Source organism: Antechinus flavipes, chromosome 1, assembly GCF_016432865.1.
Source record: "Antechinus flavipes isolate AdamAnt ecotype Samford, QLD, Australia chromosome 1, AdamAnt_v2, whole genome shotgun sequence".
In the NCBI taxonomy this organism is placed as follows: Eukaryota; Metazoa; Chordata; class Mammalia; order Dasyuromorphia; family Dasyuridae; genus Antechinus; species Antechinus flavipes.
Window position 1 is genome coordinate 531,272,331 of NC_067398.1, and position 25,282 is coordinate 531,297,612.

General features: G+C 34.3%; 1 pseudogene; it reads left to right on the forward strand.

The window, feature by feature from the left end:
* The first annotated feature begins 21,502 nt into the window (after positions 1-21,502).
* LOC127564332 (DCN1-like protein 4) lies at positions 21,503-22,337 on the forward strand (annotated as a pseudogene).
* The last annotated feature ends 2,945 nt before the right edge of the window (positions 22,338-25,282 follow it).

The window sequence follows — 25,282 nt, forward strand, 5'->3', positions numbered from 1 at the left end:
TGTGGTCCACATTCAGTTCCCAAAGGTATCTCTTTGAGTATATTTGGCTTTCTTCATCACTGAACAATTGGAACTGGTTTGAATTATCTCATTGTTGAAGAGGACCGTGTTCATCAGAATTGATCATCATCTAGTCTTGTTGTTGCTGTGTATAACGAACTCCTGGTTCTGCTTATTTCACTTATTGTTGGAATCTTTACAAACTGCTAACTCATTAGAGTTGAGGTTTTGGGCCAGAACCTGAAACAAGGTACTAAGTAGAACTAATTGATACAATGCTTGTATTCACATCTTTACTCATTGGAGTTCACAAGTATAAGAGATTCACAAAGTTAACTGTGTAACTTTGTGAATTCACACCTCCCTTGAAGCTCTTAGGGCCAGAGAGCACTATGGGAGAAAACCCATAATCCCATTCTCTCAGAAGAGTCATATATAAACCACTGAAGAATGATTCATTCAAATATTTTCCACTTGGCTGGCTAGTGGTGGAAGGAGAGTTTTGGGAGGAAGAAGCTACAAGTCGAGAGTTCAGTGACGATTGAGAAGGCTCTCTCAGAGGAAAGACAGATTCAACTTGGTGCTGGCTCTGGAGGCTGAAGAAAGCAGAGGCAGAGGCTGAAGGACAAAACCTTTGGATTTGGAGACATAAGGAGGGAGCTCTTGGAACCAAGCAGAGAGAGAGGGATTGTGGGATACAAGAGAGAGGGATTATGGGTTTTTTCCCATAGTGCTCTCTGGCCCTAAGAGCTTCAAGGGAGGTGTGAATTCACAAAGTTACACAGTTAACTTTCTGAATCTCTCATACTTGTGAACTCCAATGAGTAAAGGTGTAAACACAAGCATTGTATCAATTAGTTCTACTTAGTACCTTGTTTCAGGTGCTGGCCCAAAACATCTTCTTGTAAGATTAGATCAGTAATCTATCAACTCTAATGAGTTAGCAGTTTGTAAAGATTCCAACAACTTGCCATCAGTTCATATAAGTTTCTCCAGGATTCTCTGAAATCATCCTGTTAGTCGTTTCTTACAGAACAATAATGTACCATAACATTCATATACCATAATTTATTTAGCCATTCTCCAATTGATGGGCATCCATTCAGTTTCTGGTTTCTAGGCACCAAAAAAAGGGCTGCCACAAATATTTTTGTACATGTGGGTTCCTTTCCCTCCTTTAAGATCTCTTTGGGATATAAGACCAGTAGAAATACTGCTAGATCAAAAAACCATAGGATCATCTCAATAGATGTAGAAAAAGCATTTGACAAAATCCAATATCCATTCCTAATTAAAAAAAACACTTGAGAGTGTAGGAATAAATGGACTTTTCTCTAAAATAGGAGAATCTATTTAAAACCATCAGTAAGCGTCATATGAAATGGGGATAAATTGGAACCATTCCCAATAAGATTAAGAGTAAAACAAGGTTGCCCACTATTACCATTACTATTCAATATTGTATTAGAAATGCTAGCTTCAGCAATAAGATTTGAGAAAGAGATTAAAGGAATTAGAGTAGGTAATGAGAAAACCAAATTATCACTCTTTGCAGATAGGATGGTACACTTAGAGAACCCTAGAGTATCAACTAAAAAAACTATTAGAAATAATCCATAACTTTAGCAAAGTAAATCCACATAAATCCTCAGCATTTTTATACATTACCAACAAATTCCAACAGCAATAGATACAAGAGAAATTCTTGTATATATAAGTTAAATAAATAGTTGAGTAAATATAGGTATCTGGGATCACTGGAGTGTGCCAATTTCCAAGCTGGAGTATAGGAAGGGTCTGCACAAGAGGTATTTAAAAAAACACCTCTAGGGGAGAAGCAGTTAAAAAATGGGGTTCTGAAGTCTTTCCTCCAGGAAGTTGGTCAGGAACAAGTCTGTACTAGACAGAAAGAAAAGGAATTTAAAAGCAGTTTGTGTTCATGTGAGTGTGAATGTTTTATCTTTTATGTTTCTCTCTGTCAACTGAATTACAAAGACAAAGACTCTTAGCATGGAATTTCATTTTGTTCCAGGTCCTTACTTACTTACTCTGTAAATGTGCTCTGCTCTGGTTACCTTTTCCTATCATTAGCTGGTTTTCTCCATAATCTCCATTTTGAATAAGCACCCAGGCCAATCCCAGGCTCACTCCTTCATTTATCTCCAGGCTATGATTCTTTGATGTTTCATTTACCTCTGGACAGTGATCTCTGGACTTTTTCCTGCTGGTGATGTGGCTTCCTTTTCCCCAACCCTCCTTTTCAGTTTTCTTTTATCTGTTGTCTTTCTTATACGCCTTGAGAGCAAAGAATGTTTTTCTTCTTGCATTTGTATTCCCAGAACTTAGCATAGTGTCTGGCACATAGTAAGTGCTTAATAAATGCTTGTTGATTTGTTGACATTGGGCTAGGAAAAGCTTATCCGTAATTAGCATTAAAAGACATAAATTCTATAAGATGAAATCTGGCCATGAAAAAGATTTATGAACTCCTGATTCAAGATACCATTTGTGGGAAATAAAATGATTATTAATTCCAGAGGTTAGCTGACCATTTCTAATTATAAAGCCAAATAAGAAATTGATTAGCCACTCACCAAAATCACGATCAACAGTGAACACAGAACTGCTTAGCTGCATGTGTTTGTATGCATTTATATATACACATCTCTGCACACACACACACACACACACACACACACACACACACCCCTCAGACTAGTTTCCAGTCATGTCTGTTATGGCCCTGTGCTATTTTCGAAATTGTTACTGAGAAGGAGTTTGGATATTTTTATCTGGGAAAGAACTATGAGACATCTCTGGAGAATAGAGGCAAGATTTATTTCTTTCCAATCTCCAATATGCTGGTATTAAATGTCTTCTTTTTATTAAATACTTTGTTGCATATAAGCTAAAAGAGGTTATGATTCTATTAACATAACATTTAGGATCTCATTAAGGTATTATTTTAGTGGCACCAATATGCTTCCAATTAACAACTAATGAAATTCAATTTTATAAAATATGATAATAGAATTATTAAGGTGTGAATTGTAAAATGTTCATTTGGATAAAATTGTGAAATTCACATTTTCACATAGTTATAAGAATTATTTTCATTAGGAGAGTAGAATAATCAGAATTAGATAATTTAATGATGACAACTAAGTTAGGAAATATCTTCCAAAAACAGGATGGGTGTTGGCCATCTGAATAAGGTTAGATTTATCTTTTTTTTTTTTTTTTTGGGAGACTTACCAGAAAACTTGATGATTTAGGTGACTTTAGAAAGGAGTCAAGAAATCTGTTATGTTAGAACTGAGAATTTTTTTCAGTATGTTATAGGGAAAAATTCAGATCAATTCAATTTGATGAATATATATGAAGTATATATGTACTCAATACTATATAATCACTACCTTCAAAAAACAAGTAGTTTTGAGGAAGGTCTTACTGACATTAACAAAAATATAAGAAGGGTTAAGATCAAGAGAAGCAACCTGGCAAAGTGGATAGAATGTTAAACTTGGACTTCACATTCTTTGTCTGATACTTATTAGCCTTGGCATTGGGCAAGTCACTTAAACTCCTCCAGCCTCAGTTTCCTTATCTGTAAAATAAAAGGACTGAACTTAATAGTTTTCAGTCTCTTCTAGTTCTAAATGAACCTAGGAAGTTTACATATTGGAGAGCCTTTAATTCTTTGAAAAATCAAGAAGGGAAGAGGTTAGTGTAAGTAGGAATGCTTATTAAATGCTATATTAATTTAGCACAAGTTGAATTGAATCTGGAATTATGAATCTATATTTGATATATAAGGACTGAGTGGGGCAACTCTTGGTAGAGAAAACTCCCTAAGTATTGTGTTGGGAATGGATTAGTAAATATAGGCAGTGTTATAAAGCTCCAATAGAAACAGTCTACTAAACTGTACATAAGGATCTCTGTTAGGCTTTCACATTACTAAAACTCAAGACAAAGAGAATTTAAAGGATTTTATTATAACCACATCAAGGTAAGCAACACATTGAATGCCTACTCACTGAAAATCAGCAACGGCTTCAAGATGGGGACAGCTTTTGTAGATAACTTTTAAAAAATCCAGAAAGGTTTTCCTCGCAGAAGAGGTGGGGTCTTTGAATCTCAGTTGCTCTGTAAGGTAGTCAGAACATGACATCTCCCTCCACCCCTACCCATGCCCCAGATCCTTCCCCAACAATGGTTGATAAGCAGAACTAAGAACAATAGTTTGCTGAGTCAACATAACTTTCCACACAATGCTATCTATGTTTTATTATAGTTTTATTTATTTGTGAAATATTTCTCAAATGCATTTTGATTTGGTTTGGTAACACAAGAATGTTGTAGGCAGTAGTAGATCAGGGCTTCTTAACTTTTTTCCATTCAAAATTTCTTTCCACTCAAGAAATTTTTACATGATGTTGGTTAAATAGGCACATAAGATAGGTATGCAAATCAAACATTTACTGATAATAAATCTTAATTTTGTGACCTCCACATTCAGTTACAAGAATTCATATCGGGTCAGAAACAGCTTAAGAAGCTGGGGCACAGAGGGCAATGAAGCTTATTTGCCTATCTTGGGGGATATTAGTAGAAGAATCTCCAATATCTCCTGCAGACAGATCTTGAGAATAGAATTATTTGAATTCAAATAGGAATTATCAGAAAGAATAAGATGTTTTTTTGCCTTTGAGCATTCATCTCATTACTAGTTAAATCCCTGATGACATTTACATTTTCAAAAAAAGTGGAGGCTTAATGCCCATGTGACCAGATAAGACTCAGTGATAAAATGGCCCATTACCTCCAGAATCAAAGAAAAAAACCTGTGTTTGTTTTTTAAAGTTGTTCATTATCTGGCTCCTACCTGATAATAAAATCACTTACACTTTCCTCTGCTCCCTATCTTCTTCAATCGAAAACTGGTTTCCTTGCTGTTCCTTACACAAGACCCTCTATTTCCTGATTCCATTAATTTTTTAAAAGATTATTTTATTTTTCCAGATACATGCAAAAATAGTTTTCAACATTCACCTTTGCAAAACCTTGTGTTCCAAATTTTTCTCACTCTCTTCCGTCCCTTCTCTCCCCAAGACAGCAAGCAATTCTTTATAGGTTAAACATGAGCATTTCTTCTAAACATATTTCCATATTAGTCATGCTGCAAGAAAAATCAGATAAAAAAGGAACAAATATGAGAAAGAAAAAAAAACACAAGCAAACAAACAACAAAAAAGATGAAAATAGTATGCTTTGATTCACATTCAATCTTCATAATACTCTCTCTACATGTGGATGGCACATTTTATCACAAGTCTTTGATTCCATTTATTTTCATTTGACATTACCCTTGAGTCTAATAATTTTCTTCCTTCCTTCCTTCCTTTCTTCTTTTTTCTTTCCTTCCTTCCTTTCTTCCTTCCTTCCTTCTTTTCTTCCTTCCTTCCTTTCTTTCTTTTCTTTCTTTCTTCCTTCCTTCCTTCTTTTCTTTCTTTCTTTCTTTCTTTCTTTCTTTCTTTCTTTCTTTCTTTCTTTCTTTCTTTCTTTCTTTCTTTCTTTCTTTCTTATTCTTTTTTCTCCTTCCTTCCTTCCTTTCTTCCTTCCTTCCTTCCTTCCTTCCTTCCTTCCTTCCTTCCTTCCTTCCTTCCTTCCTTCCTTCCTTCCTTCCTTCCTTTCTTCATTCCTTTTTCCACATTGCTTTATGAATCATGTGGCAGAAAAAATCAGAACAAAAGGGAAAAGCCATGGGAAAGAAAAACAAAACCAGAAAAAAAAGAAGTGAACATAGTATATATGTTGACTTACTCTCAGAATCTAGATTTCTAGATTTCTAGATGCATATGGCATTTTCTATGCAAAGTCATTTGGGTTTGCCTTAGATCACTGAACTACTGAGAAGAGCCAAGTCTTTTATAATTGATCTTTACACATTCTTGCTGTTATTTATTTCTGATTCTTCTTGTTTTGCTCAGCATCAGTTCATGTAAATCCAGGTCTTTCTAAAATCAGCTTGCTTATCATTTTTTATAAAACAATAATGTTCCATTACGTTCATATACCACAACTTGTTCAGCTGTTCTCCAATTGATGGGTATCTATTCAGTTTCCAATTCTTTGCCACTACAAAAAGAATTGGTACAAGCATTTTTGCATATGTGGGTGCTTTTCACTCTTGATTCCATTCATTTTCATCCAATGCTGCCCTTGCCATAAATGTTCTTCTTCCTCCTCCTCCAGCCTTCTTTAAATTCTTCTGTGTCTCTACTAAATTCTCATGTTCACCAAGATGTTTTCCCAGTTCTCATGAGTGCTAGTGTCATCCCTCCGAGACCACTTCTAATTTACTCTGTATATATCTTCTATGTGCCTACTTGTTTGCATGCTTTTCCCCATTAGATTATGAACTCCTTGAGAATATAGACTATTTTTTTGGTCGGTTTTTTTTTTTTTTGTTTTGTCTTGCCCAGCACTTATTATAATGACTGGCAAATAATAGTGAGCTTATAATTATTATTGAAATGTGCTGTTTTCAATAGCTCTTGGAAACAGATTTGATTTTTGAAACAAAGATTTTAGTTTTGGCTCTAACTAAACCTTTAGGGACTTTAGATCTGTCTTCATGAATATAAATCAAATAGCAATCTTTGGGTTAGGTATGATGGGAGGGGTGTGTTGTGACACTTTAGAGGAGAATTTCCAATTGCTATGCTGAAAAAGAAGAAAGAATGTATCTGGTTAATACAAAAATCTCGTCCCTTCTTTGAGAACACCACAGTTAGATGGCAGTCTATTGGTTCATCATTCTGGTTTCTTTTTGTTTTTGAATTGTTTTAATTGTGTTGCATTTAGGCTTTTTTTTTTTTTTTTTGACAGATACTAGAGTGGTATCTTATTTACTTCTCTAGCTAATTTTACATTTGAGGAAAGAGATAAACAGGATAAAATGCCGTGCTCAAGGTCATCCAAGCAGTAAATATCTAAGTCACATTTATACTCAGGAAAATAAGCCTTCTTGACTCCCGGTCCAGGACTATCTTCACTGTGCCACCTAATTGCCACAAAGAGGGTTTTATTGTTTTGCTATTTCCGGATTATTTAACTAAGGACATTCAGGCATAGAGTAGGTTTTGAAAAGACAAGGTAGGGATCTCACTGAAAGCCATTAGTGGCAAGATACACAATCTGGATCATTTTATTTCCCAGTTTGATAAGCTTATCCACTTAATGTTAGTGCTTCTGTGTCCAGTTTTGAGAAAATTATTTTTGGGAAGAGATCATGAAAAATCTATATATTATCTTCACTTTCACTAAATGCTGTTATGGAATGATATGGGTTATGTTGGGGAAAATGTATCAACTCCAAATGTATTAGACAAGATTCACATTCCAATAGACCATTGGAGATCTAAAATAATTGAAACAGAAACCTGTACTAGAAGAGATTCCTGCTAAAGCATGTATTAGTTGGACTGGATCTCTTCAAACTCTTTTCCAACTTTGATATCATGTGACTAGAGAATGCTGAAATAAGGGGCCCTGGAGAATATTCCTGTGCCTTATTTTTGTCTGCAAGTAGATAAATCAGCAACTAATATTTATTAGTGGCAAATCAAGATAAAACACAGGAGAGCTCAAATATTTCATTGGGAGGATAAGTTCTCCCTTAAATTTTGGCCCTCCAGATGGGAAAATCCATATTTATGTAATTTTGCTTATTTTTTGTAGACAGCCCTATTAGTTTGGTGCAAATATAATCATATACCAATAACCTAAAGTTGTTGCTTTAAGTGTTTTAGGTGGTATAGTGTAAAGAGTGCTATACTTGGAGTCAGAAAGGAAGATTTAAATTCCAACTTTGCCTTAGATACCCAATTAGTTGTGTGAGCCTGATGAAGTGACTTAACCTTTGTCAGCCTCAGTTTTCTCAAGAAAGATTAAGTACTGGATGGCTCATCCCATGATGTGAGAGAAAAGACCATAGTCTTTTTGCATATAAAAGAGAAAAATTTGTTCTTGACTGTTAGTGACTGCTTTAAGAGTGAAAGACTTATTATAAGTAATAGGAATTATGTGCTGTCATTTAAAGTGTATTTGGAAATCAAATATTTTAATTCCTCTTGTGTTATCATTGATTCCTTGTTATAAAAAGGAGCATTCCTTTCTATGAGGAACTTGAGTCTTCACTTAGAAATATGACAAATGAAAGCAATTAGGTTCCTCATTCAATGAATTATAAATACTTGTAAAACGCAGCCTTCCTCCAAAATGTTTATTATTATTCTGAAGGAGGTTCTATTGTGAAATATCTAAAATTCTCAGTATGAAAATGCTTATTTTGAAACATTAACATTTATAAATTTTTTCTAGCCTTATAAATTAAGATTGACTCTACATTAGAGGATTCCTTTAAATAGCACTCACATATTTCAAGTATCTTTTGACCCATTCACTACAACACGAAACCTCTTTCACCAAAATGATAATGAATTATAGAGTCAGTGGGATACAGTGATTAAAGGCAGGATTTCAAGTTTTGCTTCTGCTACAAATTGGTTGTGTCACTTTCCTGCTAAATATCCATTCAACTCTCTAAGACAACAAGATGGAAAATATATCCATCTGAATTCATAGAGGATATTCTTTGCTGGTAAATCCTCATATGGATGAAAACACATATGTGGGGGAAAGTGCCAGGAATGGCAAGAAATCAGTCAAATAGAAGCACTAATATATCATTTCTTTGATTCCTTTGTTACAGACCTAATTATAGTATTGCTAGGTCAGAAAAGTATATACAGTTTTACAGTTCTTTGGGCATTATCCTGACTCTACCAACAATGCATTAATGCCCTATTTTTCTGCATCTTCTCCAGCATTTATCATTTTCCTTTCTTGTCATGTAAGCCAATGTGAGATCACATGTCAGAGTTGTTTAAATTTGCATTTCTCTAATTAGTGATTTAGAATTTTTGACTTTTGAGTTTTGATTTCTTCATTGCTCATGCTACCTTTTTTATTGTTTTTTAAAGCAAGAGGTAGTTTCCCTATATATCTTTTTAATTAGATATACTTAAATTTTTTTTTGTCTGAGATCATGATTGCTATCCTTGCCTTTTTTTAAACTTCAGCTGAAGCATAACATATTCTTCTCCAAATCCTAATTTTGACTCTGTGTGTCTCTGTTTCAAGTGTCTTCCTTGTAAACATCATAATATTCAATGTTCTGATTTCTAATCCATTCTACTACCCACTTTCATTTTAGTTGAGTTCATTCCATTCACATTTACTGTTATGATTGCTAATTGTGCATTTCTCTCCATTCCATTTTCTTATGTTTCTTCATTTCTGTCAGTCTGTCTCTCTCAAGAACCAAGTTTCTTCAAAAAATCAGATCTGCAAGCTTAATGATATATTTGGATGAAAGAATATTCTTTCTTCTTTTTCAGCATAGCAACTGGAAATTTTCCTCTTCCCTAAAGCCTCACAACACTCCCTCCCCATCACACCTAACACAAAATTGCCACTTAATTTATATTCATCAAGATAGATCTATAGTCCTTAAATATCAAGTTAGAGCCAAAACTAAAATCTTAGTTTCAAAATATTTTCAGAAGAAGGAAATTTTTTCATTCCAGAGTTCTAAGGAAGGGTTACTCTCTTTTTAAGTCTATTGTCAGTAGAGTATTCTCCCTGTCACCAATCAAATGAGTCTAATAAATTAGATTACTATAGGAGAGGGTGAAATCTTGATTTAGAAAAAATACTGTATAAAGAACTCATTTATAGATACAAGAAAAGATGCCAGATTCCAGACACCCATATGGCCCTCCTGCCTCCTTCACTCCTCCACTAAGACCAAGGACTCAGGCTAATACTGAGGTCCTCCAAAAATCTAATCCGGACTTTACATTTTGGTGCCCAAACGTGGGGCTCTAGTTGAGATCCTATACAAATCAGTTCTATTTTAATCAGAAACATAGGGCCTTGAAAAGCAGGGCACAAATCAGCTCCACTGACTAGATGGGCCTAGTTCAATTCAGAAGTCCCCTGTGACCCAGAAATAGGATGAGTATAAAAACAAGACAAACAGGAAACTTTGGTAAGGACTAAACTAGTCACTTCCATTATTTTAAGTGAAATGAGACAAATACTAAGAAAAGATTCTCCTCTACCCCATGGGAAATATGCAGATGCATAGTTAGGCTAATAAAGAAGCAAGGTTTGTTGATAACTTAGAAGCTGAACACTGGACTCTTAAATATATTAGAGTGTACATCTCCTTGGCTCTCTAAGTAAGAAAAATTAGAGCCAGAGATGTAGGAACTAGTGAGAGAGCAACTAATTGAATATTACAGAGCTATGGGTCCTGATTCAATTCCTGAAGAAACATTCCTTATGTATAATATAATACAGTAGGCTTTAAGGAATGCCACAAGTTCTAAAAAAAAAAAAAAAAGAAAAAGTTCTAAGGAGAACAATCAGACAAGGAAGTATGAGGAGAAAGAAGAGGAGGGGGATGGTACTGACAAAGCAGCTGAAAGGCATGGAGAGTTGGATCTTAAGTACCATACCTATAAGCTTAAAGAATGCGGTGCTTCTCACTTTCACAGCTCAGTTACATTTGAGCAGGTGCCATTAGGGCATTCCCCATCTCCTGACCCTCCCCTCTCAATTTCACCTTCGTGGGTGGAGGGAGGAGGAGGAGGGGGAAGGGCAATGACAATATCAGCACCACCCATGAAGGAATTTTGTCCACCCCCATAACACAATTAGAAAAGGCACTAATTAAAGCTAAAAAAGAAGGACAGAATATATCTGATTTAAAAATAGAAGCATATCCTGTGATTGAAGAACTTGACTTTTCAGGTCATGAAAAAAGAAAATACACTCCATTTAATCTAGAAATTATCAAAGATCTGAAAAAGGTTTGCACTCTTTATGGGTCTACATTATGTTAAGATGCTATTAGAGAATTGGGCTTTTGAAATTTTAACCCCTAGTGATTGAAAATCTATAGCAAGGACATGTTTAGAACCTGGATAAAAATTGTGACTTTCTGAGTATAGTGAACTCTGTAGAATACAAGCCCGGTGAAATAGGCAACCTGGAGTTAATATACCAGTAACCTCTGACCAACTAACAGGTGAAGGTCATTATGCAGATACTTTAGCACAGATTAATTACCCTTTGACAGAATATGAACAAATTGCTTCTACTGCTATCAAAGCATGGGGCACCCTCCCAGGAAGACAAGATTGAGGGGAAGCCTTCATGAAAATAGCACAAGATCCAAATGAACCCTTTCCTGATTTTGTGGGATGTCTGTAGACAGCTGTCATACAAACTATTGGTGAAAATGCAGCAACAGAAATTATGAAGGAAAATGCTAATGAGGTTTGCAGAAGAATTATACTAGGATTACACAAGGATCTCCTTTAGATGAGATCATAAGACCCTGTGCCACAATGGGCAAAATACCTTTTATATCCAGGTTATAATGCAGACTTCTCAAGAGCTGAACATGGGACGAATACAAAACAGTATAAAATAAACATTAAGGAACTACAAATTGCATATAGCTCCAGAAAAAAAATCAGACATGCTTTCTTTTCAACATTTAGGATATGAAGTATATCCTAAGGTGCTTAAAGTACAAAAGCTTTCTTTAAGAACAGAGAGGATCAATACCTTAAATGACTTTCAGAAATTGATAAGAGATCATCCAATGGCTGCATCCCATGTTAGGCTTAACTACCAATCAATTACAACCATTATATGACATTTTAAGGGGAGACATTGCTTTAAAGTCACCATGCCAGCTTACAAAAGAAGCTCAAGAGGCTTTAAGAAAAGTTGAATTGGCTTTATCTATTCAAACAACTGGTTGAAAGAGTTACTCAAAAACCCTTGGAAATATCAGATTTTTTTCTTTTATGATAGAGGCACCCACAGCAGTCCTTCATCAAGGACACAGTGTGATAAGAGGTGAACCTCCTGGCACAACCAGAACAGAGCCTTACTCCTTACCCAGTGCTTGTGGCTAGAATTTTATTAAAGGCCATTAAGTGAACAGTACAATTATCTGGGATAAGACCTGACAAGATAGACACCTTTTATACCAAGGCACAAATTAATATATGCTGTGAAACCCTTCCAGAGTGGCAAATTTTATTGGCCACAGCTTCATGGGTCTCCATTACACATATGGGTCTCCATTAAAGATAACCCAGCTATTACATAATTGGCAATGGATTTTTGAAAAAATGGTTTCTAAGGTTTCTCTTAAAGGACTATCTTTATAGATGCATCCAAATACAACATTTGTGCTGTATACTCTCGTGACAACTCTAAAGAGAGTAGTCAGAACTCCTTTTCAGTCCACTCAGTAGTGAATTGTACGCAACTTATATTAGCTCTTATTTATTATCCAGGAGATGTAAATATAATATCTGATTTAGCCTATTCAGTAGGTGAAGTACAAAGAATTGCCACAGCCCAAATAAAATTTGTAGCTTCTAATATATATATATATCAGTTCTTTAAGGAACTTCAAGAGCAAGTGAGAAAGCATCCAGGTAAGATTTATATCTTGCATGTCCACTCTCATAGTGGACTTCCAGGTCCTGTTTTTTATAGAAATTCAAAGGCAGATCACCTTTTAACCATGTTAGCCAATACTTCTTTATTTCAGGCAGCCCAAGAATCTCATTCTAAATATCATCAGGCTGCTTGAACTTTACATTTACAACTTGGAATAACAAGAGAGGAAGCTAGGAGCATAGTAAAAGCCTGGACAACTTGCCTTCCTTTCCACGCTCCTACACTGCCTCTAGGGAAGAACCCTTGTGGTTTGAGACCCAGTGAAATTTGGCAAATGGATGTGACCCTTTATAAATCTTTTGGTTGTCTTTCTTTTATCCATGTTGTGGTAGGCACCTTTTCAGGATTAATTTTTGCAATATCAGCAGCAAAAGAGACAGCCCGAGTGGTCACTGAATTCCTTACATAATCATGGGTGCCACAAACAATAAAAACAGATAATGGACCTGCATTTATTTCTAAAAATTTTGCATACTTTTGTGCACAGTATCAGATTTTACACACCACTCATACCTTTTAATCCTCAAGGACAAGCATTAGTAGAGAGGAGAAACAGAAACATCAAGATACTTCCTCCAGAAACAAAAGAAAGGGTGAGTCACAGGTAACCCTAGAAAACTTCTAAATTTAGCTCTCTATACCATTAATTTTTTGATTTTTGATAAAGATGCATTGGGTCTGGCAGACAGGTTTTATAACCCACTGTCAAATGTGAGCAGCTCCACTATCTTTAGATAATTGCCAAGTGATGTGGAGAGACCCAAAAAGTGGTGAATGGAAGGGACAAGATAGGTTAATTGCTTGGGAGAGAGGGTTTGCTTGTGTCTCTACAGATGAAAAAGGAATCAGATGGGTGCCAATGAGCAATATTTGCCTTGTCCATTGGAGAGAGATGGAGAAGACCCAAGAAATGTCAGATGGTTGCATCGCTGACTATACCCACTACTGAAAGAACATGGCAGTTATGGCAAATGATTCATGATCATCAAAAATAGCAAAAAGTTACTAACACTGCAGGACTTTAAAACCCTCAGGAATCATTGGATTCCATGACATGTGAAGTAATGGACAACAGATTGGTTTTGGACTATCTCTTGGCTGCTGAAAGAGGTGTATGTGTGATTGTTATTTATATACCCTCCTTCTAGGACGTATGGACATGTATATTCAATTGTTTTTTATATCATTATTGCCTGTGTGATTCCTCTCATGCTGATTCATACTGTTTGTTACATTACTACTTGCATGTATAATTCATGTTTGTTACATCACAGTGAGCCTGCGCCAGGTGGGGAGAGCCATCACTACTAGCTTGAGTTATATTACTATGTGCTTGTGTAATACCTCTCATACTAATGGATTTATGTATATATGTTACCATTTCACCCCAAAAGAAACCTGCTATCAATATCTGGCTTGACTCCCCATTTCTCTTTAGAGTTTTCATTTCCCTTCCTGAGAAGTCAGGGAGGGTGTGACCATTTGTGTTCTAAAACAAAAGAAAGCAGGAGATGTAGAGGGAATCAACTCTGAAAAGGTGTACTTAAATCTATGATAGCAGGGTATTTATAGTTAAGTAATGTTCAGGCTAGCTTTCTGGAGGTCCTTCAGACAGGTCTTGATCTCAGCAGGATAAATATCATGAGAATGGTCAGGAATACAGTCTAGAGTTTTTATTCTGGCCCATCTTGATCTTAGTGGAGGAGTGTAGGAGAGCCACCAGAATGGGCAAAGATAGAATGTTGATCTTCCTGTCCTTCTTAGCCCTTATATACCTTATTGTAATTACATCATTACAGCATATTATGTGTTTGTGAACTAGAGAACCATTGCATCACCATGCTAAATACTAAGTATATATATGAACTAGAGAACAATCATCTCATCAGTTCCACTGAGTTAACAGCTTGTTTCAAGGATGCTTCCCCAGAGTTCCTGGCCCTCTACAGTTAAGTATCTACTCAATGTGAGATAATGGCCCTCTAAGCACATAATGTAATGTAATGATGTAATCAATTTTGTTGGCATATACTTAGGTTAATACGGTGATGTAATATTCTACAGTTGGGCATGCTCAGTGTGAGGTAGTGATGTAATCTACTGGAATATTTAAAGGGAATCTCAGTCTCAGAAGGCTCTCTCAATCTCAGCTCTTTCACCCACAGTTCTTAGCCACAGCTGTCAGCTACAAACACAAGAGAAGACACCAAATTCCAGACTCCATCTTTGACCAGCCATGTGGCTCTCCTGTCTCCTTCATTCCTCTACTAAGACCAAGGAGTTGGACTAATCTTGAGGTCTTCCAGAGAGCTAGTCCAGACTTTACATTCATCAAAATCTACTTTTAAACAAGTACTTGCCATTTATGTCCTATTGTCACTTTTCCTGGGATAATTTCATTTTGAGATTTTTCTCTGTTGAGTGAAAAGCTTTTTGCTATTATTTGTGCATTTAATTTTTTTCTGAACATGTTAGAGGTTTTTATTTATTTATTTATTTTTTAAGCAGGGGAAGGAGAAACTACTATGTTCCTTTGAAATCAGAGCACACTTATCTCTACATTTGGCTCTTAAATTTATAGTCTATAATGAATTTCCCTGTTTGTAAATCTTTTATAGTTCCAAGTACAGGTACTTTATGCAGAGCTTTGTTTTGATTTTCATTGTTGTCTAAGCCTGTTTGATTTGAGCAAAACAATTGGTATTGATTATTGGCATAAGCAATTGTATTTTAGTCTTGGCTGAGTAAAGCCTGGTAGTATGCTGTATGAAGTATAAGAATGAACTCATTCTTATCTCATTCCACAAAAAAGTGATATACAAAATTATTTAAAATTCTAGTACCATTTTTGGCTCCTCTCTTTCTCTATATCTTTTTTAAGGCAGAGTCTTAATCCTAAATAAGGAAGTTTGATCAGAAACATGGGATCAGGTCAGCTCAATTGGAAGCACATTCCACTAAAGAGCAAAACTCTGGCTTTATCCTTCTGTAAACTAGGTACCTTTCCTCTAGTTTCATACCTGTACTTTGTAACTGCTGCCCTGTTTGGTTTCACCTCTACCTGCAAATCCAATCTCCAATATTTAATAATAACATTATTATTGAATATTTATATAATGTTTACTATGTGTTAAGTAGCTTGGTGGCATACTGGATAGAATACTAGATCTGGAAGCAGTAGAACTTGAGTTCAAATCTGATTTCAGACAATAGCTGTGGGATCCTGGTCTAGTTATTTAACTCTGTTTGACTCATATCCCCATCTATAAAATGATCTGGAGAAGGAAATGGCAAATCACTCCAGTATCATTGCCAAGAAAATCCTAAATGGTGTCAGGAAGAGCTGGGGACATGACTGAAATGACTAAATAATAACATGTGGAACACTGTTATATGTTTTGCAATTATTATCTCATTTAAGCCTCACAACAGCTTTGGCAGGCAAGGTGATATTATCATTCCCATTTTACAAAAGAGGAAACTGAGGGAAAGGGGACTTAAATGTATTGCACAGGGTCAAACAACTAGGACCAGTCTCAGGTTAAACTGGAACTCAGCTCTGCATTTGCTTCCTTGACTGATTTTAACTCCACAGAAGAGGATGTCTCTTCCAGGTTAATTATCTCCTTATCAGGCTGCTTATTCAAGCCTTGATTGACACTACTTCTATCAGCTTCCTCATTCCTCTCATTAGAGAGCTGGAAAGGTGAAGAAACAAACTCTTCTCAATGCCTTCCTATTACTGAGGACAGGAATTGGACTTTTTGTTTGCTCCACTCTGCTTCTGTTGTTCTGCCTATCTTCAACATCACAGTACAAGGTGTTGGGTACTCTTGGTCTCCCGTCAATTTCTTTGCCTCTTTTTCTGTGCTCTCTCCCTATTAGATTATGCCTCCTTGAAGGCAGAGACTGTATTTTTGTTAATTGTATCTTTAGTGCTTAGTAGGCACATAGTAGGGCTTGATAAATGTTTGTTGTATTGTATTATGTTGAATGGCTATAGGCTACTCACTTGAGCCCAACCAGTGCTCCTATACATGAATGTCCCTGGTCATAAAAACAAGTAGGTGAGAGAAAGCAATGCACCAGCACCCATCTGGAATTACTTTTACTATGTAACTACAATTATTATGATTCTTCTCAATAAGGCTCAATAGTTCAGCCAATGATGTATGGGCATCCCTGGAGATTACTGCTAGCACTAGTCTGATCTGGCTGTATTTATCAACCAGAAAGAATGTGAGCAAAGTAATATCTCCAGGTTTATTGATGACATTAGACTATCCCAGCTACTGAATGTCATGCCAAAGGAGATAAACTGTTAGAAGCTTTTGAGGGCACCCTCTTCCCCCAGCAGATGGTGTTCTATATGAACAAATACAGTATATCACACTATACACTATATATATATATATATATATATATATATATATATATATATATATATATATATATACACATATATATATGTTTGGGGAAATTAATTCAAATGATAATTATCAGATTATGAGCTTTGTGATTTCCATGGAGTCATTCTCAATTGTTTCCTAAAAGACTATGACTGGTGTATTGATGTAACCAAATTTACTAGGCATCATTAATATGAATTGGAAATGCAACAAAAAATAATTTTCTACCTACCTTAATACAAAGCCATTGCATACATATTGAAATCTGGACTGTTGTGTGTAGTTTTTACTGGGCCTTAAAGAAAAGGTAGAATTGGAATGGGGTAACTAAAATGACCTCACTTAAAAGCTATGTGACCTTGGATAGGCCTTTTAGAACTGTATAAAATGCCAGAATTGGACTAGGTAATCTGATATAATAGGAAGAGGACTGGTTTTATAATAAACCAGATCTCAGTTCAAATCCCACCTTAAACATGTACTATCTGTGTCAATCTATTACTCTGAGCCTCAGTTTCCTCTTTTTAAAAAGGGGAACTAAGTACTATCATAATAGTACTTATTATTCACACAAGCTTGCTGTATTAGGCAATGTTGTAAAGCATTTTGGAAACTTTAAGCCATATATAAAAGTCACTTATTTTATTAAGGTGATTTTTACTTATTATTATTTTATTCTGAATTTAAGAAAAAAACCATAGTATAATAGCATAGCATAGCATAGTAGAATAGAAAAAAAAGATGATTATATGTGAAACTACAAATCTGTTATGTACAACTTGCTAGTCTTTTGAAATATATAATCGTGTCATATAATTTTCTTTTTTTCCCTCCTCTCATCCCATCTCCCATCCTAGAGATGGCCATCATAAGCCACAATATGCAAATTCATGCAAAAACAATTATAAAAATAATTTATTTATTTTAAGAATCATTATTTATTATTGTTTAGATATTTTAATTATTATATATGTAAATTTATTTATATTTATGTAAAATCATTCTATATATACTTTTATTTATCAGTTCATTTTCTGAATGAAGATAGTGGCTTCCCTCACACATTCTTTGCAGTTAATATGGGTATTTATAATAGTGAAAGTGACTTAGCAACTCAAGGTGGTTCTTAAAACAATAAGTTTTTACTGTACATAACATCTTTTTGGTTCTGTTTCTTTCACGCTTCCTTATTTCATGCAAGTCTACCCATGTTTTTATTCATTATTATCAATATCTTTTATTCAAGATGTAACATACATAGACTTAATCTATCCTTAAAAGGATAGAAAAAGACAAAAAGAGATTAGGACTCTAATATCTGGAAAGGAGAAGTATTAAGATCAAATGTTTTCAAGATATATATATATATATATTATATATATATATATATATATATATGCACACACACACACACTAGGACTAATGTAAATATGGACCTGGTCACCAAATAGTATAACAATAATAATGATAATAATAATTAGCATTTATTGTACTTTAGGTTTTTAAAGCACTTTGAAAACATCCTCTCTCTCTCTCTCTCTTTTTTTTTTTTTTTTGGTAATAATAACCTTAGGAAGCAGATTTTTTTTCAGTCTCATTTTGCAGATGAATATAACTGAGATAGAGGTGAAGCAGCTTGCCCAGCATCACACAATTGGTAGAATATGATAGTACAATGAAGAATAGTTACCCTACTCCAATTTTTTTTTTTTGAGGGCCAACATACAGTACTCTAGTCAATATGCATGCAATAGTTTTGTCCTAGAGTAGATAGGAAATTGCATCTCCAATGTTCTTGATGTCTAGCAAATTTGGTCACATTAACATACCAGTCATGGTCTTCAGGAAACAATCCAGAGTGAGTTCATTGAAAATTCAAAGCTCACAATCTAATAGTTGTAATTTGAATTATTTTCCCCAAAGTATATCACACTGTACTTGTCCACATTGAAGATTATCTGCTATTTATTGTTGTTGTTGCTGGGGAGGGGTCCTCAGAAACCTAAGTACAATATGATAACAGCACAATAATATAATGGGTACAACTGAAACTCAGAAGAAATAAATATAGGAAAAATAAAAGAATACTTTACGCTATACTATGAGGTGAGACAGAGCACTGAACTAGGTATCAGGAAGATTTTATTTCAAATCTTGCTTCAAGTATTTCATTTGATTGGCTAGTGATTTAAGCTCTCTGAATCTGAATTTCCATATCTGTAAAATGAGGATAGTAATAACAACTACCTCACAGTATTAATATGAAATTAAAATGAGGTATGTAAGTTATTTTGCAAGCCTTAAATATATATACTATAAGCAAACTTGACACAATAAATCTAATATTAAAATAACTAGTATTTATATAATAATTTAAGATTTGTAAAAGTTACAAAGATTATCTCATTTTAGACTTTCTACAACTCTGAAGGTAAGTGCTATTATCAATCCCATTTTACAAATGAGGGAATTGAGATAAATCTTAAATGTTGGGTGATTTGCCTAAGATCACATAGCTAGTAAATAATTGAGGTCTTATTTGATCTTCTTGACTCTTACTTTGTTCAGATTTTCCTGACTCTTCCTGACAGTTCTCTATCCACTGTATCATCTAGCTTCTTTCTTATAGCTATAAAAAATTGAGGACATCAGTACATGTTACAAATGTTTAAATATACTCAAGGAAAACAAAACAGACATAATTGGTTGTACAATAAAGCTGGAATGCCACAGAATATAAATTTGCTCTGATGTTTAGAAGAAAAATCATCACAATAAAACATCCCTTGCTATCATGATTGTTAAAATAATATTAGGCTAGTGTGAATTCCAGCTCAAAATATGAATTACATTGAGTCTCAGAAAGCAAAATTGAGGGAGGAAGTTAGCCCATGGATCATTGGAACTCTGATCAAGACAATGACCCAACCACAATTTCAAAGTACTCATAATATCTACTTTCAAATAGAGAATTATTAGGTTCATAATTTAGAGTTAAGCATATTTTCCTTTTTTTTTTTTCCTTTTCCTTTTTTTGTGGGAGGGAGGGGAAGAATATGGCTAATGTTGATATTTGCTTTGTACAACTATACATATTTGTAACATATTTTTGGTTATAATTTTTATCAATGAGTAGGGAAGAATAAGGAGGGAGAAAATTCCTAATTGAAAATCAAATTAAATTGAAAATAATTTTAAAAAACAAAAATGAAATGTATCATATATAAATAGAGCAACAAAGAAGATGCACTAGAGATTATAATCCAGACATAAATTTGACCTTATAGATATTATCGAGACATGGTAAAATAAAATACAGTATTGAAATATATCTCTGGAAGGTTAGATTATTCAAATGGAATAGGAGAGGAAAAAGGAGAAGGATGTGATGTTGAATATTAAGAAATATACTTGTGCAGTGAAATTCAATAACCAGAAGGAAGAAGAAAAGTGGACAGCATTTGTGCAAAATCAGTGGAGTTAGAAGCAGAAAACATATTGTCATAACAATACCAAAAGAGGAAATAAATGATGAATATATGAAGCAGTTTAGAAGTTTCATATAAAATCATAACACCACAGTGTTGAGTGATTTCATTTATTGGGATATTTCTCAAAGCTCTTAGTCTCTTATTTTCTTAACTTTCAAATGATAGGCTCATACTTCATAAGGGGTAGGACATATTGAGAAGAAATTATATCCTGACTCCCATTCTCATTACCAAAGTGGACTTTTGGCCAGAGTGGAAATAATGAGAACTTTGGGAACAAGTAATCCATCTTTCTAAGAATTTTTAATACATAAACAGAGACAAGTTCTGCCATGTAACCTAGATTTAAAGGGAAAGATTTCAAGATATTGCAGAGAAATGTTAGGTAAGGTACCATGACTTAAAATTTTGTAGGAGAAGTCAGCTCAAGATGAATATGTAAATTTTAAGAAAGCCTTCTGAAGATAAAAGATGAAAGTTGAAGGAGAAGGGGAGAGTTAATGTTATCTTAATTATAATAGGAAGTTTACAAAAGGGGAAGGTTTAGGGGAAAAGATAATGATTTCATTTTTATGTATGTTGAGATGAAAATGTCTATGAGCCATCCAAACCAAAATGTTCAATAGACAGTTGGATGTGAGAGTAGAAGTCAGCAGATAGATTAGGGCTAATTAGATAGATTTGAGAATTAGTATAAAAATGGTACTTAAAAGACAGGAGCTAATAAGATCATAAAGTTTATAGGGATGAGAAGACCTAGATCATAAATCTGAGAGAAATCCATAGTGAGAAATCATGACAAAGGAAAATGAGGAGTGGTTAGTAGGACATCAGAAGAGTATAATGTCCAAAAGCCTAGAGAAAAGAGAGTATTTAAGAGATTAGGTTGACCCAAAGTGTTAAAGGGGTGAGTTGCCAGGAGCATTAGGAGTTAGAGGACCTGGGCCTGGACTGATGGAATGGTGGAGGAATTGAATAAAAATGCACTTGGATGTTGCCACTGTCAATTTTCAGTTTAATTTTCATCTCTCAACAGTGACAAACATCGACAAGATAGACCACACACTTAATAAGTAGAGTTTAATGGAAGACATTGGGCAAAACAATCATCAGACGGGAAGTCTTGAATTTTGCAGTTCATTAGACTGCATTAGCAAAATAATGCAATCAAGAAAAAAGAGAAGACCCACTGCTGGATATGATTTACTTGCAAAGAAAAGTAGACACAGTAGTATGTATAGAGAAAATATGATTCATCTAGAATAACGACTGAGGAAGAAACATTTTCAAGTAAGAGATGCTTGGAGTGGTTCTGTGAATATGCAGGGACTGATGATATTCTAGTCCAGGTCCTGAAAGCTTGGAGAAAGAAAGACATTGGAATAAAACCTTAAAATGTAGTCATGTTTGCATTAACTTGGAAATGGGTGCATAGGACATGGGTTTAAAAGAAATAATATCTTTGCAATGTGATTCAACAAAGAAATTAAGTTTTTTGAATTATTTGAGCATGTAGATTTCAAACTTATTTACAGATATGCATTTGAGTTTTCCTGGGAAAAGAACCCACAAAGCTTAGACACCAATATTGTCAAGTGTATCAGGATGGTTAGGAAAAGGCTGGCCCCATTTTCCAGTATTTTACCAATTCTTGGAGCAATCAAAACACAGAATTGTAAACAAAGATCAATGGTGCATGCTATCAGAGTTTAATAGAATAATTAATCTTGACTTTAGCAACTATGATGAAGATGGAGCATGGCCAATTTTGTTGAATAAATTTTTGGAGGGATAAAAAGAGAAAGAAATGACATAAGATTGTAACTATTTATGTAGCTCTAGAGTTTCTTTGAGCATAGTTCTGTCAACCATTAGCCATAAATTGCTGTTTTATCAAAGTGAATGTTGTATTCCCTCTGCAGGGAGTTGTGGTATTTTCTATTTAACTAACCAATGATGCTTGCTGTATAGCATTGTACTCTTTGTATTTTGCATTTATATTATGTACATATTGCTATTTAAATTTTGTGTATATATATATTAAAAACTTCAACTATAGATTATAGCAAAAATAATTTTGTGAAACATTTTTATCATTTTAAAAAAATGGAATCTTTTATTTCTTTATTTGGTTTCAAATGTAGAATTTCAGAAAACAAAACTGAAGAATTTTTGAAACATTATTGTTAGGAGCAACCACTGCCAGTATAACATTTCTGTTTAAGAGATCAATTTTTTGATAGGCAAGTGAGTTGTCATTTTTTCCTGCAGCAGTGCATGCCATGCATGCCAATTGTCACTTAGTTTTAGTTAAAACTATTGTTTTATAAAACTTTAATTACTTGGATGCATAGTTATAATAAGCCACAAATAATTTCTACTTGGCATATATTAAAAAATAAACATATTTAAATTTTTTTGTGTTTAAAAAACTAGTGTTCTGAATAGTGGTATAAATCAGCATATTAAAAATATAGCTTAAAATGGGATTTAAGCTTCTTTAAATTGTCTTTAGCCTATTCCCTTCCTTCCTCCTCAACATTTTCTTTTCCTTTGGATTAGGAAGAATGTTCAAGCTTGCTTTGTCCTAAATTGCTAAAACTAAAATCTATGTCCTCCCTCCATTCAAAACAAATTGTTTGTTGGCAATCACAATTTATCAACCCTAGTCAACTATAGGTATGGTTTGAATTTTGAGTTAGACTTTCATAGTGTCTAATTTTCAGTTTCTTATGTAATTAAAGAACTATATTGAATAGTGATGATTTTTCTTTTCTTTTCTTTCCTATTGGGTTTTCCCTGGCAAAATGTCCATTGTAGGCAATAGATATTAAACTCCCAACATTGAATATTTTTTAGGTAAAGGTCACTTTTTTGGGTGACTGAGTGATATGTATAGGAAAGTTTTAACTATTATTTGTTCTAAAGAGGAAAATAGAGTGAATGGGATAGGATCTTAACATTTGTATTTTATATCTTTTCTTTGACTTACTTTTTCTTAGGAAATGTATTGTCAATACGGGTACTTATCTCTAGTATATACCTAGTGTTAAATAATGCAGTCCCTAAGATTTTATGAAAATGTTATGGTTGTTTGACAAGTAAAAAATGTTTGGTGCATTTGAACAAATGAAATGAGTGTAGCTACCATATAGTATGAGCAGAATCTAAGAGCAGGCAAGTAATCAGGAGCAGTTTGAATACTTCTACCCCTTCTTCTCCACCCCCCTCCCCCAACTTTTAGTTAAATGTGAATTTTTAGAGCTTTATTAAATGAAAAAAAGTGCATAGACATGTACCTCTATACTATTGTGTCACAGTTTCCCTGCTAACAACATCTAAAGTTTTAGATTTTATTAGATTTTTTTCTTTGTTATAATTCAACCATCACTGACAAATTACATATGTACATGCAATGTGTGTGCATATACAAAATCATGTTATGGTAAAAAATTCCACTATTATCTTTACCAACCAAATGGAAATGTTTGGTCCATAAAATACATATAGGAGTTTCAAAAGCTGTATAATACCTAAACATAGCTGATTGTTCTTTGTTTGCATATTCACATTTGGTCATTTCTGAGTTAGTGCTTAACTGTACAGGATAATAACTGTGAGTGGATGAGAAAATGTTTATGGCAAGCAACCAATATAATATCCAATATTTTGAAAAGCCTTTAGAGTAAATGTACTTATTTCAGTGAGATAGCCATAGGGGAAATATAAAGATATATGGAGAGATCTCTTTTGATCATTTAAAAATTCCATTTACAAACAAACCATATTTTATAAGTAATGGCTCATAAATTTGATCAATTTTTTTTTTCTTTAAAAAGTAACATCAACACACACAAAAATACTGGGTTTATTTTATTACTTTTTAAGGTCAGATTGAGTATGTGTAAACAATACCAAATAACATAATTCTCAGATTATAAAAATTGTTAGAAAGGGAAAATTGTATTAGGTAAAAAATTAGACTTTTTGGCAAAGAAGGGTAGACATTGAGGAAGCTATTAATTACATATTAATTACATCTCAAGGGGAAACCAAGATCTATGTGCTTAGAAAATCCTATATGGTTTTCATTTTGCAGATTTTAAACTTTTTTTTAAAATAAGTTTTTGAGATTACTTAATTGGCGATACCTTTCTCCCTCTATTTTAATGTAGTTCTTTTTAAGAGTAGAAAGATATTGGATGAAAGGGATGCTTAGATATTTTATTTAAAGTCTGTCTACTTATCTCTATACTAGGTTGATATTGACTCATCATAGATATCATCAGAGAGTTGTTTAGTGGATTATGCCAAAAGATTAGTATATTTTTCCACCTTCATTTCTGACCAGATCCTCAATCCTTTGTTTCTCACCACCTAAACAGTATCATACAAGTGCTCACAGTGGAATAAAAGCTTGAGCTCATCTACTTCTATACATCACCTCCTACTTGTTAAGGGTTCAAACGTTGGAGTTTGTTCTTCTCAGGGCACAGCCGGTTTAGAGGCTTAGAGCCCTTCGGATGTCTCCAAATCCAAAGGTTCTGCCCTTCAGCCTCTGCCTCTGCTTTCTTCTGCTTCCAACAGAGATGGAAGATCTCTCTTATCTCCTTCTGGGGAGCCCAGCACCAACTTGCCGCGGAGAGAGGGCTTCTGGCGTAGCTCCACTGAAATCCCAAAAGTGTTCTCTGCAGCAGAGTCGTTTCTCTCGAGTCTAGCGCGATCAGCCAGCCAAGAGGAAAAAATGTATTCTGCCATAGA